Source organism: Coturnix japonica, chromosome W (genome assembly GCF_054131305.1).
Source record: "Coturnix japonica strain WE chromosome W, WE-NBRP24, whole genome shotgun sequence".
NCBI classification, from domain to species: Eukaryota; Metazoa; Chordata; class Aves; order Galliformes; family Phasianidae; genus Coturnix; species Coturnix japonica.
The window spans coordinates 8,643,625-8,656,873 of record NC_140701.1 but is presented as its reverse complement, the minus strand read 5'-3'; the positions used below and the strand labels follow the sequence as shown (position 1 = coordinate 8,656,873).

Below are 13,249 nucleotides of genomic sequence, written 5' to 3'. Positions count from 1 at the left end.
GAGATGTGTATGTTTACAATATGAGGCTCATACTCGAGCCGGGGAAGGAAAATTATTTCCTCCAGGTAACCCTCCCTCTTTTTCCTCTCTCCTAACTTCCTCTGCTCCTCTAACTTCTTCTGCTCTCTAACATCTTATGCTCCTCTAACATCCTCTGCTCCTCCAACTTCCTCTGGTCTCCTGAGTCCCCCTTCTCTCCTGAGTCCCCCTGCACTCCTGAGTCCCCTTGCTCTCCTAACTCCCTCCGCTCTTCTAACTCCTTCTGCATTTTCTCTAACTGAGTTGAAAATCCTTTTGTCTTTCGCCCTCTTACAGGGGCAACCAACATTGTATCTGGTGTCCCTGATGGTTGGTCCAATTGGACTACATGTGCCCCTGGTGGCTGGTCAAATTGGACTACATGCACCCCCAGTGGCTGGTCAAATTGGACTATATGTGCCCCTGGTAGTTGGTTAAATAAATTCAGCTCACCCCGGAGGGCACATAGCTGGTTTCAGAGAGTGTTCCGCTCGAACTGTATGGCATCGAGCTCAGTCTGGAGGCTGTCGTAGTTGGACTGGAGAGTGTTGTACCCTAGCTGGATAACGTTATGCTCGGATTGGAGGGCATTGTGCTCAGTCTGGAGAGTGTTGTGCTCAGACCGGAGGGCGTTATGCTCGGACTGAAGAGTGTTGTGCTCGGACTGCAGGGGTCGCAGTTGGTTTGGAAGGCATTGTGCTTGGGCTGGAGGGTGCCGCGCTCAGACTGGAGGGCGTCATACTTGGACTGGAGAGTGTTGTACCCGGACCAGAGGGCGTTATGCTCAGACCAGAGGGCATTGTGCTCAGTCTGGAGAGTGTTGTACTCGGTCTGGAGGTCATTGTGCTCGGACTGGATAGTGTTGTACTCGGACTGGAGAGTGTTGTGCTCGGACCAGAGGGTGTTGTGCTCGGACTGGAGGGCGTTATGCTCAAACTGAAGAGTGTTGTGCTCAGACTGGAGGGTGTCGCAATTGGGTTGGAAGGCATCGTGCTTGGGCTGGAGGGTGCTGCACTCAGACTGGAGGGCGTCGTACTTGGACTGGAGAGTGTTGTACCCGGACCGGAGGGTGTTGTGCTCTGACCGGAGGATGTTACACTCAGACTGAAGGGCACTGTGCTCTGACTGAAGGGCGTTGTGCTCGGACTGGAGATTGTCGAGTTTGGATTGCTTACTCTCATTCTCGGCCCTGAGACTCTCTCTCTCAACCTCAAAATCTTCCCTCTCAGGAATGGTATTGAATAAGGCCCGATAAGCATTAGCTAGGCCCCAAGTCATTTGTGCCTCCTTAGATCTGCCTGAGCCACAACATTCCTGTCTCAAATATGCGGTCAAACACTCAGGATTCTTTAAGTGTTCAGGAGTAAAGCTCCATGACACTAAAGATGTCTGTCTTCTAAAAGTCTCTCCAAAGTCTCTCCACACTCCCTGCCACTCAAGGCAGGGAGTGTGACTTTCAAGGTCAAGCTTGCAGGTGCAGAATCGCAAACCTAAGATATCTCCTTAACAGAAAAAAAAACTTGCAGCTCTGTTAAAAGCTAAAAGAGCAACAGAAGAAAACAGAAAAACAGCAATTCAGTTTGCCCGCATTCTCCACCAAAATCTGTCACGGTCTGAACGAAAATCCACCTGCGTCCGTGACAGGGGGCCGTGGGCCCCAGAGGGGCCCTAGGCCGAAAGGAAAAAAAGTTAATTAGGAAAAGAAAACAGCGGCAACGATCTAAGGAGGCACACTTATTTACTAAATACTATATCGAAATACAGGATAACACAATATAATACAATATAATTGAAAACTGAGCAAACGAATCAAGCAAAATAGGAAAGAGAATGAGTCCCGTATCCAAGAGGCCTACTGTAAATCTAGGCGAAACGGTGAAGGCTCCCACACACTCTCCTGAACGCCAGAACTCGAAAGACCTCAGTCTAGCCTGCGACCGAGTTAATACAGTGTCCAGGTCCCATGACCTATCGTGTTGTTCTCTGGGAGATGTATTCTTCTTCTGTAAGTTGCAGATTCAGTAAAATTATACATGCTTTATATGATGTTATGCTGTGGAATACTGATAGCAAAATTACAAAAATATTAAACCATGACAAGTACATTCATTGATATTGATAACATGAACGTGAGTATGAATACTAGTATGAACACTAACTCGGCTTTCCTAAAACGTGTGGCAATCTGGGAAGACAGCCTAGATAACGGATTGAACATCATGGAGTTTGTAAGGGAATAGGCGGAGGTTCTGAATGCCTTCTTTACGTCTGTCTTTAAAAGTCAGACCACTTATCCTCAGGGTACTCCTCTCTCTGACCTGGTATCTTCTGGGGAGCACACTAACCCCCCTGTGATTCTGGAAGAAATGGTCAAGACTTACTACTCCAACTGGACTGCCACAAGTCCATGGGGCCAGATGAGATCCACCCGAGAGTGCTGAGGGAACTGGCAGAGGTGATAGCCGAGCCGCTTTCCATCATCTGTCAGCGCTCCTTGTTGACTGGTGAGTTCCCAGAAGACTGGAGGCTCACCAATGTGTTTCCCATTTACAAGAAAGGCTGTAAGGAGGATCCAGGGAACTACAGGCCTGTTAGCCTGACCTCGTTTCCAGGGAAGGTTATGGAGCAGGTTGTCTTGAGGGAGATCACGTGGCATGTGCGGGATGACTCAGGGATCAGGCCTAGCCAGCATGGGTTTACAAAGGGCAAGTTCTGTTTGACCAATCTGATCTCCTTCTATGGTCTAGTGACCCCTCAGTAAGTTCACAGATGACACCAAATTGGCTGGGAGTGTGGATCTGCCTGGAGGTAGCGAGGCCCTACAGAGGGATCTGGAAAGGCTGGAGAGCTGGGCTGAAGCCAATGGGATGAGGTTCATCAAGACCAAATGCCGGGTCCTGCTCTTTGGCCACTACAACCCCAGGCGGTGCTATAGGCTTGGGCTGGAGTGGCTGGAAGACTGCGTAGAGGTAATGGACCTGGGGGTATTGATTGATGCTCAGCTGAACACGAGCCGACTGTGCCCAGGTGGCCAAGAAGGCCAACGGCATCCTGGCTTGCATCAGAAACAGTGTTGCCAGGAGGAGCAGAGAGGTGACTGTTCCCCTGTACTCAGCACTGGTGAGGCCCCACCTCGAGCGCTGTGTTCAGTTTTGGGCCCTTCACTGCCCCCCCCCAACAGGCCCCAGCCCGACCTGAGCCACGTGACAGGAAGTGCTTCCTGAAGGCGGCGGAGAGCACTTCTGGGCCATGGCGGCATGGCGGCGCGGGGCCAGTGAGCGGGGCCGGGAGGAGCAGGCTCTGTGCTGCGAACGGGGTCGGGTCTCGGTGCGGGGGCACGGAGAGGCTGTCGGGGGAGGAGCTAAGGGTAATGGGATGAAACATCAGTATAGGAAGTTCCGCACAAATGTGCGGAAGAACTTCTTTACGGTGAGGGTGACGGAGCACTGGAACAGGCTGCCCAGGGAGGTGGTGGAGTCTCCTTCTCTGGAGATATTCAAGACCAGCCTGGATGCCTACCTGTGTGATGTGGTGTAGGGAACCTGCTTTGGCAGGAGGGTTGGACTCGGTGATCTCTAGAGGTCCCTTCCAACCCCTACAACTCTGTGATTCTGTGATCCCATCGTGGAGCCGCATTAGAAGCAGACGTTGATGTCTTGTGGCGGGAGCAATGGCAGTGGAAGCGCTGAAGCAGTGTTGGTTAAGCAAGGCTCACTCCTCTGTCTGCAACAGGTGGGCTTTCTGCGCGCTTTATTTCTGTGGCCGTAGAATTTCCCTCTTTCTTAAGATCTGATCTGCGAAGGATTTTTAACCGAAACAAATATGGAACTTTCCAAGTGGACGTAGTCATTTCTTGGTAAGCTAGCACTCCTACTTATCTTCACTAGTAGCACTTGACCTCGATTTTACCTTGTTGTGGATAATGACTGAGATTTCTGGGGAGGATATTAGATATTAGATGAATACAGCTCTGCATTTTTTTCTTCCTCCAAACAGCAAGGCACTGCTGTGCTCTCATTAATATCAACAGTGAGTAGATGCTGCCTCCTGTTGGAGCCTAAAATGCTTTCCATAGTTGAGTGGTTGGAAACATAGGGTTTTAACTTAAAATTGTTTGCGCAGAGTGAAGGTTGGGAATACAATTATAATACAGTTATGCAGTGCTCTATCCCCAGAACTTTCCAGCATTTTTCTTAACACTGCTTACGGTTCATTTCAAAACAAACTAACAAAGATGAACTTGGGTTAGCGTAGCCCGTTTTAAATGATCCTTCTGTGTCTTTTCCAGGCTGGTAGCAGAATGGAGACTTTCCTGAGGCACCGAGGAACAGACACAAGCTTCTTTTGAAGGCTTCAATGAAATTCTGCCCCAGCAGTATCTGCGGTCCTTTGATGCTAAGGAGCTGGAGGTAAAGGGTGCTTTGACTATTGCCAGATCCAGGCTGCTACACGTAATACTTGAATTTCAGTCAGAGTCTGAAGAGCAGAGTTCATTAAGGCTGGCGGTTCTGCTTTAAGGATGTGTGAGAGAAGCCTTATGTATCTGTTAATATTTGGTTACTGTGTTGTTCTTCACTTTCTTCTTTGCAACCAACTTAGACACATTTCTAACGTTAAGATTCTGCCAGCATAAATTTTTTGGCTAACAGTGTTTTTGTAATCCTTGACCATGTGATTTGCGTGTGTCTAAAGAGTGAGCAATTGGAAAGCAAGGGAGATAAGAACCAAATATCAGCAGATGATAAAATTACAGAGTGGAGCAGGTTTTAGCTGCTTTTGGTCTCTGCAAATCATACTCTACAGCAGAACATCGTATTTCTAGCACAGAATGGTACGGTTAGGCAAAGGCAAAGTATACATTGTTAGTTTGAATGTCTGAATACAAAGATTTTCATGACTGGTTTTTCTCTTTTGTGCCCTCTCCACATTTTCTGTGTGAGCGGATGTTATTATTTGCTGTGGAAGTTTGAGAGTTTAATATTAAAAACGAGTGTAGTGTGATTGCAGGTGCTTTGAAGTACAGTAGTATTTCAGTACAATAGTCTTGCTGTAGAAGCAAAGTAGTAGGTTGTAGTTTTCATGTCTCCATGTGGGTGCCCCAGCCCCAAGGGGGGATTCCCTTATGAAAGGAGGGGGAGGATGAAGGAGGCTGAGGGCCCTTTGCTCAGGGCCGGCTCCTCTGTGCCCTCTTGCTGGCTGCTGAGAGAGAGAAGGGCTGCCTGCTGGGCACAGGGAGCGCCTTGTAGCTCCCGTGCTGTGCCCTGCCCTCCAGCCCCCTCTTCATCCTATGTGGAATGACACTCCCAGCAGCACAGGTGCCATTTTGGAATTTTCCCCATGTCACAGCTCTCACCTTGGTTGCTGCTGCCCCACCCGGCTCACTCACCTCTGAGAGTTCTGGGCAGGTAGCAGCCATGTCCAGCACAAAGCGAGGGAGAGAGGATCGTAGTGAGGTTTTAAGTGGGAAGAAGGAGCTGGGGGCCCCAGAACCGAAGAGGAGGAGGGGGCCCGCCATTACCATCAAGTGGAAGAAGGGGAAAGGAGCCCGCTTCCATCGTGCCTGGACCAGCCCTGTGACCACCACCCATGAGGAGCCGATGGAGGTGGATCCCCCTCCAGAGGAACCGATGGAGGTGGATCCCCCTCCAGATTAGCCAATGGAGGTGGATCCACCCACGGCATAGCTGGCCTGGCACCACACCACCGTGCCAGGCCCCGCTTTGGCATGGTCACAGCTTCACCATCCCTGGTCCAGGCACTCGGCTCCTTTCCTGCTGCGCGGCCCCTGCCCCCAGCGTTTGCTGGGTGGCATTATTTAACATCATCTTCTCTTCCATCTTGTTGCTCTTCCTGTTCTGTGGGCCCCCTGTTCTTTCTTCTCCCTGTTGGAGTTAGGTGCTTGTTCTGTTCTTTGTTGTTGATGGTAGCGTTAGGTTAGTGTTAGTGTTCAGTTTAGTTTTAGCGTTAGGCATAGGTTCCTGTTTGTTCTTTAGAGTTAGGTATAGGTTCCTGTTGTTATTTTAGAGTTAGGTATATGTTCCTTTTGTTATTTTAGAGTTAGGCATAGGTTAGTGTTCGTACTGTAGAGTCAGGCATTGGCTGCTACACTGAAGTAAAAGTAACCGCTGCTCTTTGGGTAAGCACACAGCTGGTTGCTCACTCCAAGCAATGAGTGCGACTGCCCTGAGAGCGGAGGTTTGATGACATCTGCGATGAACTGAATTTCCCTCTTGGGACTTTTCCTTTGCAGAACATGGAGGAGCAGAGTGTGAGTGGCTGAGAAATGGAGCTGGGACTCAGGAGAGCAACACGTGGCTGTGTCCCAGAGCTCCCAAAGTGTGGCCACTGCAAGGTAGGCGTGCCTTACCATAAGCGTAGTTCAAGCACAGCTCCTGGCACTGTCTGCAACAGATCTTGTGCTTTCTTTCATCGCTGGTGATGTGCAGCACAGCCACGGCACGGCCCTCAGTACGTACCCGAGGAGTGTGAAAAGGTAGGTGGTGAATTTTCATCTTCCTAACGCTAGGATTAGGAATGGTGAGCATTCCTAAAAGAGTGGCCATGAAGGTGTGATCTGCCTCGGAGAGAAGTTGATTCTCGCCTCTTCAGCTTTTCTCTTCTTTTCTGTCCACCTGTCCTTTCCAGCTCCTCCTCCCCTCAGCTGCAAGTGGGGCAGTGCTTGAGTGTGAGGACTCTTCCTTGCAGGTGGTTACAGACAATGCAGATGTGAGTTTCGTGTCCTTCCTAGTTCTTGGGTCAGTAGCCCAAGGATATCTTCAGAACAGCTCTCTAAGTCAGCCTGTGCCGGCAGTGTGCATGAGAGAAATAGTGCCTCTTTTTTCCCTCTCGCAGCAAGTTGCCTCCATAAGAGCAGTAGAGCAGCAGGCTGTCTGCGCTATGGCTGCTGAACGGCATTTCTGGCCATCTGAGATCCCTGAGCCCACGCTAATGAAGGACATGCTGCGCCACAGACTCTTTTACGGAGCCGTTTTGCAGCTTCTCTGTGCTGGCCATCATGCTGCCAGTTTCCAAGTCCCCAAAGGCAGTAAGTGGTGCTCTCACGGGCTGAGAGAAAGGCACGGGCAACCGGCTGGGAGGGAACCATCTGTAGCTGTTGCCAGCAGCCTGGAGGTGCCAGCTCGTCTTATCCTGCAGCTGCTTCTGCGCCCTATGAGCTGCCAGGCAGAGGGTCCACCTGCCCATGCAGGGACCGCTTTGTAGGAAAGGGTTTTAGATTCTGGTTTGCATGGGATTTGGGGAATGAGACAGATGTGGAGTTTCTTGTGTGCCCGACTGTCAGGAAGGCGGTTCCCAGTTCTGGCAGCCCAACATGCCCAGGAAGGTGACTTGAGCTCCCAAAGCAAGCCATCAGCCAGTTGTTAGCTGAGAAGGTTTCCTGAGTGTTTCCTAATTGATTCTTGTAGGACTCAGAGAGTTTGGGGACTGAGACTTGGGAGAGAGTGAAGAAAGCCGAGGCAAGCGCTGCTCAGCTGAGGAAGAAAGCCGAGAAGGAAAGCAGAAAGCAACGATGAGGGCTTGAGCAAGAATCCACGAGGGACAGCAGAACAACCTGCAACGCTTCCTCGGAGGTGGCACCAAAGGCAACAGTCAGTATGGTCAAGATTTCAGGTACGGCCATGCTTTCCCTTTCGTGGACAATGGAGAGGAAAGAAGGAAGCTGGAAGGGAAGGGCTTGTGCTGCATTAGAAGCAAAGAGGGCTTCACCCGTGCAGGACTTGATGTATGTCAAGAGCTGGAGACGCTGCGTTCCTTCAGGGTGCTTCAGCTCGATCCCTGTTTCAACGTATTGATTACTAGCTGACCTTATAGCATGTCTTTAGTCATTGTTAGTATCCTACCTACTTAATTTTGTGTTGAAATGTATTTTAGTTGCATTTTGCATCTCTTCGTTTCAAATAAAAGCGAACCAAACTTTCTAAAACTGGTGCTGCCTCTTTCAGTAGCTGCTCAAAACGTGCCTGGCTTGGGCTGGCCATTGCAGGGTGATGAAGCGGTCGGCTTCAGGTCCCTCCCTGGAAATGCAGTTGCTTTTCCCCGTTTCCCTGTTGGTGTTCCGTACCTGTGGCCTTTCAGCCCACCTGGAACTGCTAGCGACAGACTGTGAGCATCCCCTTGCTCTGAGAGGGCTGAGAAGAAACCAAGGGAGAGGAAGCAGCGCGGGAGGAAGAAGGGTGTCCTTACGCTCAGCTCCTTGAGCTTGTCTGTCTTCCCGGCTGGCTCTTTCAGCCTTCTGATGCACCGTGTGTTGCTGTTTGCCCTGGGAAGCCCAGCTGCAGTGTGGAGGAGGAGAGGGCAGCGGGAGGGCTGCAGGTGAACGCACCTCAGGCCCAGAGCTGAGCCGTGAGCCGGGAGGGCCCTGAGCCGTGCTGCGCTGCTTCAGCTCCAATGGCTTCAAGCGCATGATGGGCAGCACCGCGTGTTTAGTGCCAGGGTGCTGCGAGAGCACGTTGCTGAGCCAGATCCCAACGTGGAGATGAACAGGGAAGCAGAAAACAGATGCTCTGCTGGAATTCAGAATAAAGGGGGGATAAGAGGGGGATAGGTAAAGGTAGTTTACAGAAATGATTTAGTTAGAATAACAAGGAATGGAGACAGTGGGTCTGGGAGAGCAGGAAGGAAGGGATTAGAGGTTGTAAATATCAGAAGAGGAGTTGCATCTCCCTGACAAGATGGGCGATAACAAGAGGGGGTCTGCATGATAAAGAATGTGTATTAGAATTAAGGGATGCATGTTAGAATTACGGGAAATCATTGACTATGCATGAGGTGTACCTATATCTGTATCACGGTTTTACAAGTTGGTGTGCAAGTTTGGAGGAGCTATCCCCCTTGCACCCAGCGCTGGAATAAAACATACCTGCTTTATAACCCATCTCTGGATTATAGAGTTTGATTCCGCAAGTCAGAGAGGCTGGATGCCAGGAGTGTCTGGTGGCCATTTTCAATTGGCACCTTGGCGTCTTCCTCCTTCCACCAGCCTGCACAGTGGACTCGGTAAAATGAGCCACAAGGCACTGCCTCCTGCTGCCTGCATGGCAGCAAGCAGCACTGCTGGAGGTGAAAGAGAGGATTGTTGAGCTGTGTGCAGCAAAGGACCTGGATGTGAAGGAGGGAAACCAAAGATTAATGAGTGGTCATTGCATCTCAGGTGTGGGTCTGGGCTCAGCCTGTGCAGCAGCACTTCAGGGCTGGGGCCAAGCCCGGTGCCCGGGGCTGTGCTGCCTGCAGGGGGCTGAGGGGCTGTGGAGCTGGGGCAGCCGCTGTGGGTGCAGCACATGGGCATGGGGGAGGGCCGGCATCAGGGAGGGTGTTGGGCCTGAGCCCAAATCGTGTTGGTCACAGCACAGGGGCTGCAGGGGATGCCAGGAGCGCAGAGCAGGGAGGGCTGGGCTGTGTGCAGGACACGGCATGAAATCTTCCCTTGGCAGCTGCTGAGCTTTTCCCCCAAGGCTTCAGACTCAGATGATGAGGTTCTGCAGTAAAGCCAGCCAGGCCATCCTGATCCTGCAGGGTTAGGAAAGGGCACAGCAGAGCAGTCAGTGAAGAGCACAAGGCAGTGAAGCGCAGCACGAGCCATTGATTGCCTGCACAGATGATCTTCTGCAGCCACCTCCATTGAGATCTGCATCCTGAGTGTGGATGGAAAGTGAAGGGAAAGGAGGAGCAAGGGATGGAGGGGCAGGAAGCGCTTCGTGCTGGCTGGAGCAGTTCCGGGCCATGGCGGCGTGGCGGCGCCAGGAAGGTGATCGGAGCTGGGAGGAGTGGGCTGTGCATTGCCAACGGGGTCGGGCCGCGGTGCGGGGCATGGAGGGATGTCGGGGGAGGAGCTGGCGGTGCTGCGGCACGCAGAGGCAATGCGTGCGGTGCCAGCGAGTGCGTGGAGCTGAATGAAGGTGTGTAACATGTCCTTGCTCTGGCTGTCAGTGAGCGGGATGAGTTGGGGCTTCAGTTCTGTGCTGGTGTTTGTTGCTGGGACCGGATGCCTGAGCAGAATGGGGGCAGCGAGAGGGTGGTTGGACAAGTGGCAGCATCAGGAGCATGGTCCGGTTCTGCTGTGCTGATGGTGCTGTACGGCTGTGGGTCCCCACTGAGGGTCGGTGAGGCAGCGTGGCCCCGTGTGTGTTTCAGCACAGTGTGCGGACGTGGGATGTAATCAGAGTGACTGGAATGCGAACTGAGTCGGAGGTATTACAAGGAGAGGCTCTGGATTTGAACATGGAGAGCAGAGCTGGTGTGTCCCAGCAGGCTGGCGTAGTCAGGTACCCTTTGGAGCCTGCTGTTGTTGGCGCTGAGCTCAGGAGCCCCATCAACGTGGTGCTGCATGCTGCGTATAGCAGCGCCAAGAGATTCCCTTGTCAAAGAAGGGGGAGGATGAAGGTGGCCGAGGGCCCTTTGCTCAGGGCCGGCTCCTCTGTGCCCTCTTGCTGGCCGGAGAGAAGGGCTGCTCGCTGGGCACAGGCAGTTCCTTCTGGCTCCCGTGCCGTGCCCTGTCCTCCAGCCCCCTCCTCATGCCCTGTGGAATGCCAGTGCCAGCAGTGCCAGCAGTGCGGCTGCCATGTTAGAACCCTGGCCATGTCACCTTGGTCACCTTGGTCACCGCTGCCCCACGCAACGCACTCGCCTCTTAGAGCTCCGGCCGTTGACAGCCATGTTGGGAACCAAGAGAGCGAGGCTGGAGGATTCCCAGGATTTAGGTGGGAAGATGGAGCCGGGGACCGCAGGGTCGAAGAGGAGGAGGAGGGGGCCCGCCATGACCATCAGGCAGCAGACAGGCAAGAGAGCCCGTTCCCATCGCGCCTGGACCAGCCGTGTGACCCCCTCCGTGGAGCCCATGGAGGTGGATCAACCTCCTGATGAACCCATGGAGGTGGATCCACCTCCTGATGAGCCCATGGAGGTGGATCCGCCCACGACACAGCTGGCCTGGCACCACACCACCGTGCCAGGCCCCACATCCTTACCATCTCAGCTCCGCCATTGCTGGTCCAGGCGCTGGGCTCCATACCGTCTGCGTGGCCCTCGCCCCCAGCATTAGCCGTGTGGCTTCATTTAACATCATCTCCTCCTCTGAGACCTCTGAGGGCCCCTGGATCCATCTTAACCCTATTTCTATTGTTCTACACATTGTACTACAATTTTAGTGTTAAGTTTAGTTGCACTGTTAGGAGTAGGTTATTGTTAGTGTTTTTTAATTAGGAGTAGGTTATTGTTCATGTTTTAGTGTTAGCAGATGATTGTTCCTGTTTTAGAGTTAGGTATAGGTTATTGTTCATGTTTTATTGTTAGGTCTAGGTTTCTGTTCCTGCTTTAGAGTTAGGCGTAGGTTACTGTTCCTACTTAGAGTTAGGTGGGGTCCTACCAGCAACTGGCAGCAAACAGTGCTCACTCGGTAAGCACACGTCTGCTTTCTCACCCAATGACATGAGTACTGCTCCATGAGTGGGGAGGTCTGTGACATCTCTGAGGGATGGGATTTGCATCTTGTGACTTTTCTGTTGCAGATTGTCGAGCTACAGAGCGTGAGTGGCTGTGAAATGCAATTGGGCTTCATGGAAACAGTCCGGAGCTGTGTCTGGAGCTTCCTGCGTGGCCATTGTAAGGTAGGTGTGCCTTACTGTAAACGTGCTCTGAAGCAGTGTTGGTTAAGCACAGCTCACTCCTCTGTCTTCAACAGATCAGCTTTCTTCACGCTTTATTTCTGTGGCTGGCGTTGTAGAGCACAGCAGCAGCAAGACAGCAAACACGTCCACAACCAGGTACGTGAACATGGGAAACTTTAATTCTGTGAATAATACTGGTATTAATATTAATAAGGCAGTGGTCACGCATGTGTAATGGAGCTCAGGGATAGGTTTATTCTTGTCTGTTAAGCTCTTCCCTTCTTTGACATCCACCCGTCCTCTCTTGCTTATCTTCCCCCCACCTGCAAGTGCAGCAGTACTGAAGGCTGAGGGGTCTTTTCCTAGGCAGGTGGACAAAGGCAACTGAAATGCAACTTTGATGTCCCTCTTTGTTCGCGAGTCAGTAGGCCCTGGATATCATCCCAGCAACTCTCTAAGTCAGCCTGGAAATGTTTGCTAGCAGGAAGTAACCCCATTGCAGTGCCTGACACTAACGATGCCATTTTTCCCCCCCTCACAGCAGGCAGCCTCTGTGAGAGCAGTGGAGCAGCAGCTGTCTGCTCTATGGCTGCTGAACTGCATTTCTCATCACCTGAGATCCCTGAGCCCACCCTAATGGAGAACGTGCTGCGCTATGGACTCTTGTTTGGAGCCCTTTTCCAGCTCCTGTGTGTGCTGGCCATCATCCTGCCAGTTTCCAAGTCCCCAAAGGCAGTAAGTAGCGCTGTGTGAGATTAATAGGAATGCTCAGGCAGTCAGCTGGGAGGGAACTGTCTGTAGCTGTTGCCTATGGCAGTGTGCCCCGGCACTGCTGAGAGTGCCGCACTTGGTTCTGTCCTTCCTTCTGCACGCCAGCAGCCTTGAGGTGCCAGCTCATCCTATCCTGCAGCTGCTGCTGAGCCCTGTGAGCTGCCAGGCAGAGGGTCCACCCTCCCAGCATGGACCGCCTTGCAAGAGAGGACTTTAGGCTCTGGTTTGCATGGGTTTTTTGGGAACTAGACAAAGGTGGAGTTTCTAATGTGCCCTGAGGTCAGGAAGGCAATTTCCAGTGCTGGCCCCCAAAGCTGCTCGGTCAGGTGACTTGAGCTCTCAAAGCAGCTGTCAGCCAGTTGTTAGAAAGCTCCCTAACTGTTTCCCAATTGCTTCTTGTAGGACTTAGGGGGTTTTGAGTCTCAGACTTGAGAGACGGTGAAGAAACCCAAGGCAAGTGCTGCTCAGCTGAGCAAGAAAGCCAAGAAAGAAAGCAAAAAGAAGCGATAAGGGCTTGAGCAGGAAGGCACAAAGGACAGCAGAATCGCCTGGAATGCTTCCTCTGAGGTGCACCAAAGGACACACACTGCGTGGTCTTGTTTTCAGGCATGGCCGTGCTTTCCCTTTTGTGGACTGCGAAGAGGAACTAAGGAAACTTTAGTCATTACCAGTATCCCAATTATTTGATTTCATATTGAAATGTATTTTGGATGCATTTAGCATCTCTTTGTTGCAAATTAAAGCAAAACAAACATATGAATAGTGGTGCTGCCTCTTTCATTAGCAGCTCAAAACGCGCCTGGCTAGGGCTGGCAATCACAGAGCCATGAAGTGGTCGG

At 51.9% G+C, this 13,249-nt stretch overlaps 1 pseudogene; it reads left to right on the top strand.

Annotated features, from left to right (window-relative positions):
• The first annotated feature begins 12,224 nt into the window (after positions 1-12,224).
• On the top strand, positions 12,225-12,920 carry LOC146754475 (protein MANBAL-like; annotated as a pseudogene).
• Positions 12,921-13,249: the final 329 nt, after the last annotated feature.